The sequence below is a fragment of the Talpa occidentalis genome, unplaced genomic scaffold, assembly GCF_014898055.3.
Source record: "Talpa occidentalis isolate TD23 unplaced genomic scaffold, MPIMG_talOcc4v2.1 talOcc4.12, whole genome shotgun sequence".
In the NCBI taxonomy this organism is placed as follows: domain Eukaryota; kingdom Metazoa; phylum Chordata; class Mammalia; order Eulipotyphla; family Talpidae; genus Talpa; species Talpa occidentalis.
Genome location: NW_023601212.1, coordinates 70,883,770 through 70,902,948, shown reverse-complemented (window position 1 = coordinate 70,902,948; position 19,179 = coordinate 70,883,770). Strand labels below are relative to the sequence as shown.

The window sequence follows — 19,179 nt, the reverse complement described above, 5'->3', positions numbered from 1 at the left end:
AAGAGCTGATGAGACTCAACAACAACAAAGAAAATAATCCAGTCAAAAAATGGGCAGAAGAGCTAAAAAGAAACTTCTCTGAAGAGGAAATGCAAATGGCCAACAGGCATATGAAAAAATGTTCAACATCACTTGTCATCAGGGAAATGCAAATCAAAACTACCATGAGATACCATCTTACACCAGTGAGAATGGCACATATTAAAAAAACTAGCAACAACAAATGTTGGCGAGGTTGTGGAGAAAAAGGAACTCTCCTGCACTGTTGGTAGAAGTGCAAACTGGTCCAACCACTATGGAGAGCTGTGTGGAGATTTCTGGACCTACTAAACATAGAGCTTCCATATGATCCAGCAACTCCACTCCTAGGTATTTACCCAAAGGACACAGAAACATCAATTCCAAAGAGCACCTGCACCCCTATCTTTATAGCAGCACTATTTACAATAGCTAAGCTTTGGAAACAACCCAAATGCCCAAAAATAGATGACTGGATCAAGAAGATGTGGTACATACATACCATGGAATATTACTCAGCATTCAAAAAAGATAAACACATGCAATTTGCAGCAACGTGGATGGAGCTGGAAGGGATCATGCTCAGCGAAATAAGCCAGAAAGAAAAAGATAAATACTGGATGGTCTCACTCATAGCAGGAATCTAGAAAACTTAAATAAGGGACCAGGAAAAAGAATAACTATAAGAAAGAAAATATCAAAATCAACAAAAAACTATGAACCAGAGACACTCTATGGGAGGTAGAGGGCGGGAGGGGAGGGATTGGGGTCAAAATAAGGGGGTTGCAATTGTATGGGGAATATAAAAATAAAATTTATTATAAAAAAAAGAAGTTCTGTCTGTTACAATCTAAGTCATTGCCTCCTGTGTGGGCAAGTGACATCAGGAAGCTGGGAAATGTGTGAGGGAATAAATTCTAGATTCATTGGAGGATGGAGAAACAATGTTCAGACTGGCAACATGTATTGATATGTGGATGTAACCAGAGATTGTGGACTCGGTGCATCTGCTCAAGGATGAAGTAACTCTGACAGCTTGCTTAGTTGATTAACTAAGATATGAACCCAACAATGGAGAGCTCAATAGTGTCTGTTCCCTGCAGCCTGTGGTGGAAGATGTGAGATGTTGTCATTGAATGGTGCCCTGATTTCAATAGGGAGAACAAGAACCCAATGAGTCAAGGCTCAGGGGTACCATCAGATGTGAGGAGCTCACGTGGTTACTGAAATGGGTGGTGGCAGAGACCAGAGATGCTTGCTTAGTGAACTCTAAGTGTCCCTAGACTGCATCTAACAGTGTCCCTAAGACTGAAATAAAATAGAAGCTGGATCTGTACAACAGCTGTAGTATAAAAGTAATAATATGTTTTAAAAATCTCTAGGACTGGTCAAAATAATTCTGACTTGTGTAACCATAAAAGAGAATCATGGTTTCTCAGCCTTTTGCCAGGCTAGAGCCAGTTTATATTCCCAGTATCCCTGGAATGACCATAAGTCCTCGAGGATATACTGTATGGCACAAATACATATGAAAATTTCCCTTGTAATCTTCCATCAAGGAACCTGCATCCATTTGTCAGAGTGCCAGAATAAAGGGGTATGTTCTTTGAGGGGAGATTATTGGACAGTGCCTCTGAAATGACACTTATCCCTGAATGCCAAACAAGGTCTTCATGGAAGCTCACGAAAGTCAATAAAAAAATGGAATTTTGGCTTGAATTCATTTCATAGTGGATACAGTGATCCCCAAACACTGATTATTTCTCCAAGTATATTTTAAAAATAGACACCCTTGGCAACATGTTGCACATCTACTACCTCAATCCACTTCCTAAATAACCCATGGTTGTGTCAATTTTAGGTACACTCTAGAACAAAGAAGACTCTGATGTTAGTCCAGGGTGTAGTATAAGCAACGCCACTCAAAGAGAGTGAATTATTTTTAGAGATTGAGATTTACATGGTATATTTATAAGATATATGCGGTCCTGTCACAGGGCCTCTCCTCAAGGGGACTGGCCATCCCTTCATTCAAGTGTTCATCAAAGCATTGGGTAAGACACTGTGATGATTCTCCATTGATGAGTCAGATTCTGTCATGGCCCAAAAGGAGGATCACAGTGTAGACATCTCCTATTTCTGTGAAAAGCCACTTTATTTCTCTAGATAAGCATTCTTCTGTGAAATGACTCCTGAATCATTCTGAGCCTTGGTGATGGAAAGATACTTGCCCACAAGTGCCCTGTTGTGAATTGGTCTTATGTGTTCCTGGAGCCTGAGCCAGCTCCTTGCCCACCCCTAGCCTCAGCTCTGATCATGTTTCCGTGCACAAGTGCAACAGTTTCCTAATCGACCTTTTTGTTCCTGATCTCACTCTTCCAATTTATTTTTCACAGTTCTTTTTTTTTAAGAAATTTTTTTTTTAAGATTTATTTATTCATGCACACAAGAACCAGGGTACAGGCCAGATGTGCAGGAGGGTGAGAGGATTCACCAGAGACAGAGTGGGAAACAGAGCAGGCAGATTGACTGAAATACACTGCTGAGGGGAGCAGCGGGCGAGACAGGAGAGGTCTGCCTCGCCATGTGGGTAGCTCTGTGGCTGGCTGGGATTGAACTCGCACTGCAGAGGTTGTGGACTGCTTCACAGCACTGTGCTCAACCACCAGCGAGGCCCTATTTTTCACATTTCAACCAGACATTTGAAATGCACCTTTGATTGTGCTATTCACCTCCTTGAACTTTTCTGACTTGACATCAACCTTCTGGGAAGCTTGGAGAGGGACAAGATCCATGCAATAGCATTCCCTATTTCCTTCTTACTTCATCTCACCTGCAGGTTCTCTGTGCAAAATCTGGCTTTCTTTCGGTTTTTAGAATAATTATTACTGTGAATCTTTCAAGTTCTTCCCTTGTGTTTTCCCTCTGCTTTAAATTCTCTTCTGAAACTTTACCAAGTTGACCTACATTCATCTTTCCAATCCCAGTTCAAACATCATTCCTCGGAAAGATATTTAAAAAATTCATTCTTTTTTATTGACCGCAAAACTTGGCCCTTTTATTTACATGTTCTCTTAAGATCCTGCATTTTTACTGTAACATTTATTTTTGTTTGTAATCACAAATTGATTTGTGAGCGTGTTTGCAGTCTTTGAGGGGAGATTCAAGTTGTGCACTGCACAAGGAAACTTGATTAAGAGGGTAACAAAGGATGAAATCCAGCCCACAGTCCACTGACAGGTTAGACAGCTGGTACGAAGCTCCGTTGTCCATATGAAGGGATGCCCTTTGACTAGTTGCAAAAATACACTGTACATCAAATGGTGTGCACATGGGCTGCATCTACCCAGCAGTGGCTCCTCTTTCTAATTAGCACAAAGATACCCAATGGTTAGCAAAGCCTCCTGCGTTCGGAAGCCCCGTGGGAAGACACACTATGACTGTTTGTATTGTTTGTACCTCCGATGCTTAGCATAGTGACTGGGACAGAAGTAAGTGTTCATTCTCCTCTTGTTCTCCTCTCTGTTTCAACAAATGAAGGAATGATCTTCAGATATAGAACAATAGACATGAATTTATCTTCATATTTCCTCTGGGTCCATTGATTTTTTTTATCAAAACACATTTCCATTTCTATAATGCAAGTTGTTCTTGTGAGTCAGAAAGCAAAGACAGGGTTTTGTTCTAATAATTACCCAAGTTCCTAATCAGACCCCTGGGATAGAGCCCCAAGCTCCCTCTCTGCTGACACTTGAGCCTGGGAATGGTTGTCAACAGGAAGTCCCTAGTGTCCTGGGTCAGAGGGATCTGGTCCTCTCTGGGGAATGAACTCTTGGGGGTTTCAAGAGACTTCACCTCTGCAGGAAGACCCTCTGAGACCAGAGGCATTGATGAGCCTTTAATTGTCTCCACACCCCATGCTTCCTGCTGACATTCAGAAAATGTAAAACTTCTTAGGTTTGTGATTGCATTTTTCCCCTCTTGAGAGAATCCTATCTCAGTTCTGTTCTTGTTTTGTTTGTTTTGTTTTGTTTTAAGTTGCAAACACATTAACAACAAATTTTTTTCATCTCCTTTGCCAACTTTGTGAGAAGTAAGTGGTCGTTGGTAGAAAAAAGAGAATTGATTTTAATTTTTCTGAGTTTCTAGCTTTTCCCATTCTGGTTTCTGATGATTTTCTTGAACATTAACGTTTCATACTCTTGCAGTATCTTGCATGATGAGTGATTGAGACCAGGTACCTATAAAGTAAGATTATTCTCATAAGTTTCATTTTCAAATAATGGAAGACTCATTGAAATCATAGAGGCGAGGCAGTAAATAAGAAAACCGTCCTACTCCCAGAGTTGTCATCCACCACTGACATCCCCGGAGTCTTTTGAAGGAATGAGGCTGAAGGTCAGGCATTTTTCATCCCTGTTTTTTCCCTCCCCTCTGCTGAACTGCATGCCTGTATATTCACTCAGTGGGGTTTGGACTAGATACAAGTGCCTGAAACTCAGAGTCAGACATACTTGTGCCTCACACCTGGTCTTGCTAGAGTCCAACTAGTAGCTTATCCTTCTGTGGTTATAGTCCTCCATCTAGGAAATGGGACATTTTATTTCTGGGTAAGGACTGAACTTTCCATTATATAGCCTGTCCAAATAGGCTAGCTGGAGTATATTTTAACCAAACATTAGTTTATGCATTTTGGTTGTTAATTATCTGAGACATTTATTCAGAGTGTCAGGACTAACTCTATTGTTTCATCAGATTTTGAGATCTATATGCTACCTGGACTCTCCTTACTTGTTATGCTCAGTCCCAGGTCAGGTTCTTTGTACTGCTTCCATTCAGCAGTGCGACATGGGGATAGCCAAATCACTACCAACAGGAAGATATGCTTGGCGTAGTGTGTGTGTGTGTGTTTGTGTGTGCGTGTGTGTGTGTGTACCGAGCTGGAGCTGGAAATTCTAGAGAAATAGATGCTAGACTTGCAGCAGGCAGAAAACATTTTCCTCTGAGCCTCGCCCTCTCACCTGACATTATAATGATGTTAGGAACCAGAAGGAAATTGGACAATACATATCAAGTGCGTGTGTCTTACTCTTCTCGGAGACATCAAAAACAACCAGGACAAGATTCAGTTATTTCCTCAGCTTTCAAATAAATGTCTCCCGAACGCAGGCACATAAACTGTATGTTGTTGTCACATGTAGTAGTGCCTCATGTGTCATTATCTCAGTTATAAACAAAATTGTCTTCTTTGAGGTTTTTCAAGAGGAAAGAGCTGGGAAATAGGATGAAGCAAGCTGGGTACTGAGTTATCTCTGCCTTGAGCCACATGTGTGATCTTAGGCAACACCTTATCCTTTAGGGAATTAAGTTCCCTCACATTTCTGCTACATAGTTTTGACTATTAAATGTATTATTACTTGAAGAATGAAGGAAACTGTAAAAAGCAAAGAATTCATGTATGTTTTTAGTATCTTTTTGAAGAAGAGAGCTACTCACCAAAGTTCAGATTGCAGATTGGAAAACTAACGCAAGGTCAATGATCTATGTCCCTGCTTAATGATCACAGTTTGACAGCATCTCCTTCATTCACCCGTGTTTCCTGCATTGATCTTCCAGGTCTTTTGTCTTTGGCACACTCAACTTGTGCAATTTAATGGGCTCTGTAGACTGAATCGCATCCTGTGCGCCTCTATGCCACTCTTTCTAACTTTGCTTTGCTTGAGTATTTCAGATAGTCCATCTGCCTGATGTACCTTTAGTGGAAGAGACCCTGTTCCCGCCTCTTCCTCCCTGGTGGTGCTCATGCCAGTATTTTGTCTTAGCTTTCATGTGCCCCAGCTGTGCTGTGGCATGCATCTTCAGAGGTGTGGGTCTCCTCCTTCAGAGTAGAAGTTCAAGAATATTCCTTCATTTAACCAATAATTATTAAAAGCTTGAGATATGACAAAACTTGGGTTAGACTCTGGGGATGTGACAAGTTGAAATCTAGCTGAAAATAATCTTGATAAAGGTAAGAAATAATTGTAATGAATATACAAGCACTATCATGTAAGAATGAGTGAAAGATGGGAAGGATACCAAGATGGTAAGAATGACCTCAAGGGAGGCTTAAACTCATTGATTTTGTCTCCCTCCCCACTGCATATGTCACACATCATACATCATCACAGACACAGGAAAATGCAGGAAAAAGTAGAAGTTTTCCCATAATTATAGCATGCAAAACCATACACTACTAACATTTAAGTAATTTCCATTCACTTTTTTCTATGCATTTTTTCATAATTGAGGTAATTTGGCATATACTTTATCATATCCCACTTTTTACCTTATTATTTTCACTGAATTGCAAAATTTTCACATGTATCCTTTAATAAGTGCAAAATATATATTTTAGAAATAATACTCTTAGTTCCTGTTTATATAGGTTATATATATTCATTACTAGATCCTTGTTTCTTCATACATTCATATAAATGTCTTTATTTTCTTTACAAAGAGGATCATATGACCTTTACTGTTTTGTAATATTTCTTCTATTTAACAATATCATAAATGCTTTCTTCATATATGTTAAAATTGTTATAATATGCAGTATACATTGAAAAGGTGTATAAAACATATATACAGTTTTAAAAAAAATAACAAAACAAACACCTCTGCCCAGGTAAGAACTAGAGCATGACCATATATCTAGAAGCCTCAGAAAGCCTTCTTTAAATCCTTCAGATACTTGCCAAATAGTCACTTCCATGAATTTCAGGGTAAAACATCTCCAGGGTTTTAAAGAAACAGATTACCCTCAAACAATATATTATTTAATAAATCTATATAATTAATAGCTAAATTCATTATTTAATTGTTAATCTTGCATTTTTTGAACATTATATAAGTGGAATATGTACTATGCACACACACACACACATCTCACACTGATTTGCAGCTATTATTCAAATTTATGATCCTGCGATTCATCCACATTTAATGATCTTCCACAGGTGTCTGTAAGCTTTCTGTAAGGCTGGGTTAGATAACATTCTAGTCGGCTGCAGCCACTCAACCCTCCCAGGGCGAGAACAATCACTCACAACTCATGCACAAATGGCTTGACAGCATTCCAACAAAGATTTATTTACAAAACAGATAGTCTGTGGGCTGTGATTTGCCCACTCCTGCTTTGTAGTTCATTCATTCAATGTTTATTAATACTTTATTATTGTGAGCACTTATTTCCATTTAAATATACTTTCTGCATGTGAAGAACATTTGGTTTGTTTTGGTTTATTTTTTTCTATTATAAACAAATCTGCTACAAACTCCTCGTGTGCCTGCTTAGTTTTTCTGGATTAAATGGTGTATTTACTGGTTCACAGGACATGTTCATTTTCAACTTTAGCAGCTGATGTCAAACTGTTTTCCAGAATGATTGTATCCATTTACTTTCCAGCAGGCAGGGAACTGGAGTTTCCAATTGTTCTGTCTCTGGTCATTTTGCCTTCTGATAGGGGGGAAATGGTCTGTGGTCTTAATTTGTGGTCTGTGGTCATTTTTTTCCCTGACTACTAATCATTTCAAAAATCTGTTCACTGGGCCTCCCCTGGTGGTGCAGCGGTTGAGCGCTGGGCTGCGAGGCTGCCCGCAGCCTCTGCAGTGCCGGTTCCATCCCCAGCCGCTGGTGAGGGTCCCACGTGGCATGGCAGATCTCTCCTGCCATGCCTGCTGCTCCCCTCAGCAGTGTATTTCATCGGTCTGCCTGTTCTGTTCCCCGCCCTGGCTCTGGTGTATTCTTTCACCCTCCCGTGCTTCTGACTGTACCCAGTGCTTGTATAGATAAATAAATAAATCTTAAAAAAAAAAAATCTGTTCACTTGCCATTTGTGCTTCCTTTCACATGGAATTACTGTCTTTCTTCCCAGCCTACCATTTACTAAGTCAATCTGTTCTTTTTTTCCCTAAAGGCATTCTAGATGCTAGTTATTTGGCTGTTATTTTTGTCATTATTTTCCCTTTTCTGTCTTTTTTTGTGATTTATTTTGGAAAAACAGAAGTTAACTTTCATGTTATAAAATTTATTATTATTTCATTTTGTATCTTTTACTACTGCAAGTTTTTTAACTGTCTCGCATATTATCGTCTAAACATTTCACAGGGCATTTTTTCTTGTCTGTTTCTTTATAGATCTTTGGTACATCTGAAATTGGTTTTTTTTTTAATGGTGCAACCTAGTCTAATTTCATTTCTTCCCATAATGATAACCAACTCTTCCGTTGCTTCCTACTAATCTGCGTTGCCAGCTCTGTGGTGAAGAGCTCTATCTCCAAATGATGTGACTGTTTGTCTGTATAACAACACCACACTGCATCACCATAGCCCAGGCTAAGTAATGGTATCTGAAGGGCAAATCCCCTCTTCTTGTTTTTCTTCATCAAGAGTATTTTGGCTTCTCTTGGATCTTTGCAAGTCCATAGAAGTTTTAGTATCAGTTGTCAATCCAACAACCAACCAACCAACCAATCAAAGACAACCCCTTTGGGATTCTGACTGAATCCTATGGAATTCATAGATTTGGGACATAATAGTTAACTTCCAATTCATAAGCTTGCTATATCACTCAAATTATCTCAGTCTTCTGTAGTGTTTCTGATTAAGGTATTATAATTTCTTGATAAAAGTCTCTGTTCCTGGATGCTTTATATTTTTAAGTTACTGTAAATGAGAGCCTATTTAAATTTAATTTTCTTTCAGTTTGTTGAAGTATAGAAATGTGAGGTATTACTACAATTAAATTTGGTGCTGAAAACCATGCTAAACTCTTCTAATGATTCTAATAATTTATCAGTAGTTTCTTTTGGGTTTTCTAAACACACACACACACACCACCTGCAAGGAATTTCTTCCTAAAATTTTCTGTCTTTACTTCCAGTTCTAGGAAGGCAATTGTCCCTGAAAAAGCCAATTTATTGGCTGAGTTCAAATTGGGTCTTTGTGTTTATTGAATCTTTGCTCTGGGCAGTGTGCTTCTCTAGAGGTAGGGAAGTCTGGAACTGAGATGGGGTTGACCTTCTCTTTATTTTTCAGAGTTGAGATCCTCCATGAAGACAGCTAACCACGCAGAGGTAAGAGAGTTTGTTTTCCAAGGCTTCTCCAACTTCCAAAGACATCAGCTCACACTCTTTGTGATGCTTGTCACCCTGTATGTCCTAACCCTAGCTGGCACTATCATTGTTGTGACTATTATCCATATTGACCATCACATCCACACCCCTATGTACTTCTTTCTAAGTGTCCTCTCCACCTCAGAGACATTCAGTTCCCTGGTCATCACCCCATGGATGCTCTCCAGCCTGTGGGCCTGAGACCAGCCATCTCCCTGGAGGGCTGTGGGACTCAGCTCTTTTTCTTCCTTGGCTTTGCCATCACCAACAGCTTCCTACTGGCAGTAACAGCCTCCTACTGGCAGTAATGGTGCTAGGTGGCCATCTGCAACCCACTCCAATACTCAGTCATCATGAATTGGAGGGTCTGTGTCATACTGGCATCCTCAGTTGTGCCACTGGGTTCTCGCTCTCACTGATTTAGGCTGTGGCCATTTTCTGTCTTTTTGCAATTCATTGATTTGAGCATTACTTCTGTGATGTTCAACCAGTGCTGGATCTGGCGTGTGCTACCCCAGTCATCAATGATATCCTAACCTTAATTATCAGCCTATTGGCCATCACAGCCTCTGCCACCTTCCTGTTCATCTCCTTTGTCCTCACTATTTCCACCATCCTCAAGATCACCTCCACAGAGGGCTGGAAAGAAGGCCTTTGCAACCTGTGCCTCCCACCTCACTGTGGTCATCACCCACTATGGCTGCACCTCCATTGCCTACCTCAAGCCCAAGTCAGAGAAAACCAGGGGTCAGGACCAGCTGATCTCAGTGACCTACACAGTCATCACTTCCCTGCTGAATCCTGTTGTATACAGTTTCAGAAACAAAGAAGTTCAGGATGCCCTACAGAGAATGGTGGGTAGAAAATACCCTTCCTAAAATGAAATCTCTACACAAAAAGCTGTGTATGACTTCCAGGCAGAAGCTTTAGGTAAATCCATGAGTCAAGCATTTCAAGTGATTGGTGATGTCCCATACATCACAGCCAGGGCCAGGGCAAGAGTGAAGCTGGGGGCTGGCCTCTAACAATCGATTCTCACTCCCTTGACCTCTTTGTTAACATAATTAAAACACAAGTCATTCCACAGCCCTGTACACAGAAGCCTTTTGGCTCTATTCCAGGAGATAATTAGGAGGTCAGAGTGTGATTGGGTGTTTATCACAGTTTCAATTTAAAGTGATCCATCCACTTTGCTGAAGTATAAACCCCATTAAAATCCCCACTCGACTGAATCTTCTTTTAACATAAATTGGAAGCTTGAACAAGTGGTTACCAGAAAGGATATTGTGCAGAAATCAAATTGCCCTGTGTTTTAATAAGATAAGCAAAGCAAAAATATAGATATGTTTTTAGAAAATGGGTTTGGAATAAGCTAACAAAATTTTCTAGAAAAAGTATTTCAAGCACCCCACTGAGTTTCCGGCCACTCACACGTGGGACCCCAAAGGAAAGGAAACAGGGGGCGGTGTGGGGAGAAGGGAGTTAGTGGAGGAACCTAACCACAGTGACAAGACTCGGCTCTGGCCACATGAGCAGGGCTCACAGAGTTTGGCCTGTTCTTCATCTGTCTCTTCTGGGTAAAGACAAACCATGTGACATCTTCTGGGGTTGGAAAAAAAGTCTTCCTCTTGGACAAATGAGCAACAGACTCAGTTAGAGAAATGCAGGCTTAACTAAGGAGTGACTGCTGAAAAACTTATGATATTGGTTAAAAGGGGAGAGAATTAGAACAAGATCCTAAGTGGAGGTTCCAATGATAAATGCGTAGAGGACAGGCAGAACACAGGAGGGTCAGGAGGAGTCAAACAGAATTTAGAAAACGCCCTTTAATCAGGTCCTTTCCAGCCCTTTGTAAATGGAGTAACAGGAAGGAAAGAGAATTAAATGGAAATATGAAAAAGTACCTTTCATATGAAATATGAAAAAGTACTTGCTTTCAAAAAGCAAGTACCTTTCTGATGAATTGGCTGATTATTTAAATTGCTATTTCCTTGTGATGGAATGAACAGTCCGTAGGCAGGTATCCCAGGTCTTCCACCTAGTGCCTTTACCTCATTCCTCTGAGATACAGGACTTTCTAAGAAGGACCTCTGGAAAGTTAGAGCCAACCCTCTGATTGTATCAGTCCTCCCTTCCTTGCAGCAGGGCTTAGATGGCAGGAGCAAGGGCACACCTTCCCCAATAACTAACTAATTTTAATGACCTGAAATTAAGTTTAATTGATTAATATTAATTTTATGTTTAACCCATTTTATTTTGGCAGAAAAATCTAAATTCATCCAAACTCTGTAGATGACATCATACATAGTGCTTTGGTACATAGACTTTTAATATTCAAAATCATTCTTTGTAAACTAGAAGAAGCTTTCTTCTAGAAAATTTTGCTAAAGTTAAAAACTGTTTCAGCTTTTAAGACAAATGTTTTAACTCTGAGTTTAAAAAAATCTTTTTGAAATTCAATTGACTGCTTTTTTTCCTGAATCCTTTTGGGTTTGCCCTTCCCTAGGGCAAATGAAGTCCTCAAACAATGTGGAATAGAGAAACAATGGAATTTTTTTTCTTCTGTTACATTTATACATTTGTTTCCTGTGTCAATAAAATTAATTGTCATGTTTTATTATCTACTAGAGCTCATTAACTGCCATTATCCTTCAGTTTTCGTGTGGTGTTTTCTTGTTTAAATTTTTCATAAAAACTTTGGAAGCAGCTCCCTACCATACACACATACTCAACACAGTCACACATATGCATGTAAATCAAAGTGTAAAATTATTTTATTGGAACCTTATTGCATTTATGAATGAGTTTATGGCAACTTAATAATCCTGAATATCCTTTTTCAAAAGCATAGTGCTATTTTCCATTGGTTCAAGATTCCTTTTGAATCAGAAACTTAAATTTTTCTATTATAATTTTCTTAAAGTTTTATAGATTTAGGCCCATAGTCTATTTTGAGCTACTTCTGAATAAGTTGTGAAATTTAGGTAGAGGTTCAATTTTGCTTATCTTTCTCCAATAGCTCCAGCCCAATTTGTTTAAAGGCCCCCAGTCTCCATCAAATTGCATTTGTACATTTGCCAAAAGTCAGTTGAGTATATTTCTCTCTGTCAGTTTCTGGGTTTTCTGATTTATGTGTCCATTGCTCTACCAGTACTATACTATCTTGATTAATGTAGCTACATAGTAAGATAATATCCAATAGAGTGATTCCTCCCACCTTGGTCTTTGTCAAGATTGTTTAATTAATTTTAAGTTTTGTATATTTCCATATCAATTTTAGAGTAAGCTTGTTTATGTCTACAAAAACCTGGTTGGGATTTTTGTAGGAATTACATTAAATCAATAGATCAGTTTAAGAAAAATCGACATCTTTATGATGTTGAGTCTTCTAGTTTATGAATACAATATGTCACTCTATTCAAATCTGCTTTGATTTCTTTGAACAGCATTTTGTAATTTTCAGTATACAAATCTTATACATGTCTTGTTAAGTATCTGACTAAGTAGTTCATTTTCTTTGGAAAAATTTAAATGATGTTGTGCTTTTAATTTTGGTGTCTTCATGTTACTATAGGAAATGTGATTGATTTTCATGTGTTGATATGTTATGATCTTGTTTAATTCATTTACTAGTTCTAGAAATTTGGGGGAAAAAATCTATTTTTGTAGATTCCATGGGTCTTCCTACATAGACAATCAGAGAGATAGTTTTATTTTTCCTTTCTGATCTACCTGCCTTTTATTTCCTTTTGTGGTCTTATTGCAGTAACTAGAACTTCCATTTTCATGTTAAAAAGAAATGGTGAGATCAGGCATTATTACCATTATTGCTGATCTTAGGGGAGAAACATTTCTGTCTTTTACCATTAAGTAAATTGCTATCTAAAGGCTTTTTGGACATGCTCTTTCTCAAATTGCGGTAATTCCCCTTTGTTCTTAGATACCATTGCTTGACTGTTGATCTAGCCTTGCATTCCTGAAATAAATCCCACTTGATCTTGGTATGTAATTCTTTTTTACATTACTTAGAGTGTTTTGCTATTATTTTGTTTGAAATATGTGCATCTAAATTCATGGAAGATATTGATCTGTAGTTTGCTTTCCTCATATGGTCTTTGCATGACTTAGGAAGAATGATCTAGGAGAATAATTCTGTTATTATCAACTTCTAAGATGAATTGATAAGTATTCTTTCCTTTTCTGTTTCCTGGAAGAGATAGTGTAAATTTGATGTTAATTTTTCTTTCAATATTTGGCAGAATTCTCCAGAAAAACAATCTGCATCTGGGCCTCCCCTGGTAGCGCAGTGGTTGAGCACTGGGCTGCGAGGCTGCCTGCAGCCTCTGCAGCACCGGTTCATTCCCCAGCCGCTGGCGAGGGTCCCACAAAAAACAACAATCTGCATCTAAAGATTTTATTGCCAGGAGTTTTAAGTTATGAATTCAACTTCTTTGATAGCTATGGGATTACCCATATTATTGTCTAATAATTATAACATTATTCGGATTAACTGTTTGAGTTCCAGTAGTTTGATTTTTTTTGAACAATTGGTCCTTTCTTTTGAGTTGTTGAATCTAAAATATAAACATAAGGTTGCTCGCAGTAATTCCTTATTATTCTTCTCTATGTTTTCTTTCTTTCTGCTTGCTTTGGGTTACTTTGGTATTCTTTCCCAGTTTCTTGAGAGAGAAACATAGATATCCTGATAAGCACTACTTTTTAACTAAATTTACATAGTATAATGTGTGTTAATTTCCATTCTTTTCTGTGTGTTCTTTCATTTCCTTTGAGACTTTATCTTTGACCCATGAATTCATTAAAAGTACTTTGATTCATTTTTATGTTTTCAGGGCTTATCTCTCTTCTTCTGTTATTGACTTATATTTTGCATCCTGGATATTTTGTCTATTATGTTGGAAGGTTGGTTTCTATTTGGCTTTTATTTTAGCAAGTTGTCATGCAGTTTAGGGTAAGCATGTAGTTCCTAGCCTTCCTTTGAGGGCAGTGGTTCCAGTGACCATTTAATTTTCAAAGCATTTTCTGTGCTATTTTCGTCAGCTTGCTCCATCTGGTGTGACCAGACCTTGCTGGTGCAGATTGAGTAGAAAATATTTCCCCAAAGTGGGCCAGGATATGAAAGAAGCCTTATCAGTGGGGAAAGACCTTGCCCAGCCAAACACTTTTGGAGTCAGACACCCTTGCCTAAGGTGATGGAGAGTCTCCTACTCGTACCTAATCCCAATCCCAGTGCTTCCTGTTCCAGTGCAAACCCTGGATGGTGAAGGAAAGGGTAAGGTAGAAGGAAATTTCATAAGTGAGTTTGTTGTGGGGAATGAGTAGTCCTGATATTTCTGATGGGGAAGGGAAATTTGGGTATCTCTCAGTGGTTGGGGGGAAGGATAGAGAAGAATTAGAGATCCTGCAGGGAGGGAGGGAGAGCACTTCCACCACCACTTATTGTCAGCAAGACTCTCTAGTGGATTACTTTGTTAATGGTGCTGAGCTCACTTGGTGATGTGGGAGGGCTAGGAGGCCTATCTGGGCTGGCTTCTATTGTTAACTCAAGGATCAGGAAATACTGGGACTTGGAAGCCTCATTTCAAGATGGGGAAGTGAAGATTCCCCCCTCCTTTGGCTGACACCTAGTGCTGGGGTCCCAAACAGGTTTACCTTCCTCTTACCACCTCCTAGAATTCTCCTTTGGTTGCTTCTTGGGTCATTCCCAGGAGTTATAGTTGAACTTATGAAGGAGAAGTAATGAGAAATAAGTGTATACCAGAAATTCATTTTTCTGTATAAGAAATTCATCTTTTGATATAAGAAATTAATTTTTCTATAAATGTTTCAGATTCCTTAAATTCGCTCTTTGACATTTCTTATAATTTTGAGAATGATGTCTTTTCTGTCATTATATAATTAACTGACTTTTAGTTCTGTGTAGCTAGGGAAATAATAAATTTGAACACACATCATTTATGGAATCATCTTAATGTGTATAATAATATTTCAGGGTATTCTTTAGGGTTTTCTGAGTATTCTATTATCACCCAGAAATGATAATTTTACATTTACTTTCCAGTTTTTATAGCTTTTAATTCTTTTTCTTGTTTTAATTATGTTGGTCAATATATGCAGGAAAAGTTAAACAATAATGGTTATAGTGTTCACTCTGTCTTATCATTTCATTTAATGGGAGCGTTTCTCATTTCCTCCAATAAATTATCCTTTTCAGAATCTAGGGGGAAAGGCATATAATTTTTCTACTTTAATGTATTTATCTGGTAAAATTTATTAAAAGATATAAAAATTCAGAACCCTTCTGTATTACAGGAATAATAGCTAACATATATTGTATACTCACTATGTGTTAGGCATTTTTCTCAGAATATGTTTTAATTAACTCAGTTTATCTTTGACAACCTTATGACTTAGATACTATTCTCATCTTCACTTCATGGATGTGGATATTCTTATTAACTCCACTTTACAGAAAAGGATCTAAAGGACTAGAGTTTAAATAACATGTCTAACTCCTAGAGTTTTGAATTCAAGATTTTTTCCTTGATCACCTTTTGCTATAATATGCTGTTATTTTAGTCTACCTCAGTGAAATTTGTCAGTACCGTGTATATTTGTGTGTGTGCTAATTAAAACAAGTTTTGTTTTCAATGCTATTCACTTCACAAAATAATTTGAAAGGTTTTCTTTTTTCTAACTTGACAATTTTTTTTTTTTATAGAGTCACTGTCACTTGGCTAAATATTTAGAGGGTGTTATCTTTAACTATTAAGAAAACAGCAGGCTCATAAAATCATCAAATGGGGCTTTAAATATCTACATTGGGAAAATTAAATTATGAGACTGTGATTGTGGATTTGACTTGATGTCATATTTATAACAATGTTTGCAAGTGACTCGGAGTTCCAATGCATTTCCTGCTGGGAAAGGGACTTGCTCCCTTAATAGAATTAATAGTTTGGCTCAAGTCATGGGGAAACCACACCTGACCTCATGGTTTGCCTTCCCTTTGGATTTCAGGTAGTCAATTATTTTGTCTTTATATATTAAACTAGTTTGCTGAATAATGTATAATTTTGTATATTAACTTTGTGTCTTTTCCCCATAAAATGGTGATTTGAAGGGAACAGTTAATTCCATTACAGAGAGATTTGTGGTGGAATCCATAGCAGATATACTAGACTGGCTCACAGTTCTTAAAAAACATTTTTTAACTTGACAATTTTTAAATGACCATTGGATTTCTGTATTCCTTAAAGGTCTGGTAGAGTTATCCTCTGACTTTGTATCATATCATTTTATAACCAGGAATTGTGTAGAGCTGATACTTTTTCTGTGAAGGGTAGCTCTTTGATAACATTCTCTTACTTCTGCTAAAGAAAAGTTTGCTGCTTTAGATTGTTCCTGTAGCTGGAAATAAGGGGACGTCCGAAATTTATAATTACAGCTCTAATCTTTTCGGGATCCAGCCTTGTCTAACGAACCTCCTGCTTTTGACATTTCCATTTAGATGTGTAGGCTTATCTCCAGTAAAACACATAAAAAGAAATTAGTAGACATTCCCTAAACTAGTCACTGGTAACTTGTCTGCCTAGTCACTCCATGGAAGACCTGTAATTCTGCACTGAATCATATCTTTTCCTCCTCCTACTCACCACCATTGAATATGTCAACATTTTTATGCAAAGAGGGGCAAAGAATCACCTAATAACAGTACCACAGGGTGCAAAGCAAAATAAGGTTTGATGGAGGAAATCTCAAGCAGAGAAGTGTCCCAGATGCTGCTAGCCAGTAGGTTAGCTGTGTCTAACTCAGCTGTCACATCAGGGATGGCATATAGAAAAGAGGAGCAAGGACCATCTAAGTGATTTTGTAACAACAGATACCTCTGAGTTGAAATAGCCTATTAAAAAAGGACCATCAGGAACTCAGCTACTGTCTTTCCATCAGTGTGTGAGACCGCGGGTCAGCTCCTTGCCAAACCATTGAAACGGGAGAGAAAGGAGCCTGTGAGTGTGCTAGACCAGTGTCCCAGACAGCCCCACTTGCAAGCTAGCTCACTAGTTTATGTATTTCCTTCCATCATATCTGAAATCACTATTATCCAGAAACAATCTCTGTCCACTCTCCTTGTTTATTCTTGGTGGGGTTTTTTTGGCAGTCATTTTTTTATAAATAGCCAAAGAATGTTTTAAAATGAAAATCAGCCAGAACAGACACACGGACCAATGAAACTGAATAGAAAACCCAGAAATAAACCCACAGATTTATGGTCAACTAATCTTTGACAAAGGAGTAAAGAATATGCATTGGAGCAAAGAAAGTTTGTTCAATAAATGATGCTGGGAAAATTGGGTTGCTACATGCAAAAGAAAGAAGCTTGACCACTACCTCACACCATGCACAAAAACCAACCAAGAATGGATTAAAGAACTAGACATAAGACCTGAAATCATAAAATATATAGAAGGAAATATAGGCGAAACAATACATGACATGCACCTCAAAGACATCTTTACAGACACATCACCCAAAGCAGTGATAGTAAAGGCAAAGATCAACAGCTGGGACTATATCAAATTAAAGAGCTTCTGCACAGCAAAAGAAACAATAACCAAAACAAAGAGAAACCCCACCGACTGGGAGAACATTTTTGCACACAACACTAATGATAAAGGACTGATCACAAAAATCTACAAAGAGCTGATGAGACTCAACAAAAACAAAGAAAATAATCCAGTCAAAAAATGGGCAGAAGAGCGAAAAAGATACTTCTCTGAAGAAGAAATGCAAATGGTCAACAGGCATATGAAAAAATGTTCAACATCACTTGCAATCAGGGAAATGCAAATCAAAACTACAATGAGATACCACCTCACACCAGTGAGAATGGCACATATTAAAAACAGTAACAACAACAAATGTTGGTGAGGATGTGGAGAAAAAGGAACTCTCCTGCACTGCTGGTGGAAGTGAAAACTGGTCCAACCACTATGGAGAGCTGTGTGGAGATTCCTCAACCTACTAAAGCTAGAGCTTCCATAGGATCCAGCAATTCCACTCCTAGGTATTTACCCAAAGGACACAGAAACATCAATTCCAAAGAGCATCTGCACCCCTATGTTTATAGCAGCACTGTTTACAATAGCTAAGCTTTGGAAACAACCCAAATGCCCAAAAATAGATGACTGGATCAAGAAGATGTGGTATATATACACCATGGAATATTACTCAGCATTCAAAAAAGATAAACACATGCAATTTGCAGCAACATGGATGGAGCTGGAAGGGATCATGCTCAGTGAAATAAGCCAGAAAGAAAAAGAAAAATACTGGATGGTCTCACTCATAGCAGGAATCTAGAAAACCTAAATAAGGGGACCAGGAAAAAGAATAACTATAAGAAAGAAAATATCAAAATCAACAAACCACTATGAACCAGAGACACACTATGGGGGGTGGGGGGCAGGGAAAGGAAGGATTGGGGTCAAAATAAGGGTGTTGCAATTGTCTGAGGAATATAAAAATAAAATTTAAAAAAATGAAAATCAGACCATACTCTTCCCTAATTAAAACTATCTGATGAATTCCCATTGCACCTGGAATAAAAGTCCACTTTCCCCACCACGTTCTCTAAGGCTCTACCTGTGTCATTAAGGAGGACTTCATCTTCCTTACCCAACTGTTTCATCTACACTAATATCCACCGTCTTTCTCCATTAGGTGTTACATGGCTTTCATCGTACTTATCACTATCTGAAATAAAACAATAAGATAGAAAATAAAGGGTGGAAAAATACTAAATAGAAAAAAAGCAAAAAACACTAATATAAACTGAACAAATCAAAGTTCCTGCTGTCATGAAATTTAATTTCAAAGAGGCGCATAGATGATTTTCAATGTATATAAGCAACATGTAATGTGGCTTTAGGAAGTGATAAATGTTTGAAAGAAAAACTAAAGCAAAGAAAGACCAAGGGTGGTGGTA

General features: G+C 38.2%; 1 pseudogene; it reads left to right on the top strand.

Annotated features, from left to right (window-relative positions):
- The first annotated feature begins 9,110 nt into the window (after positions 1 to 9,110).
- On the top strand, positions 9,111 to 10,051 carry LOC119240113 (olfactory receptor 10J1-like; annotated as a pseudogene).
- Positions 10,052 to 19,179: the final 9,128 nt, after the last annotated feature.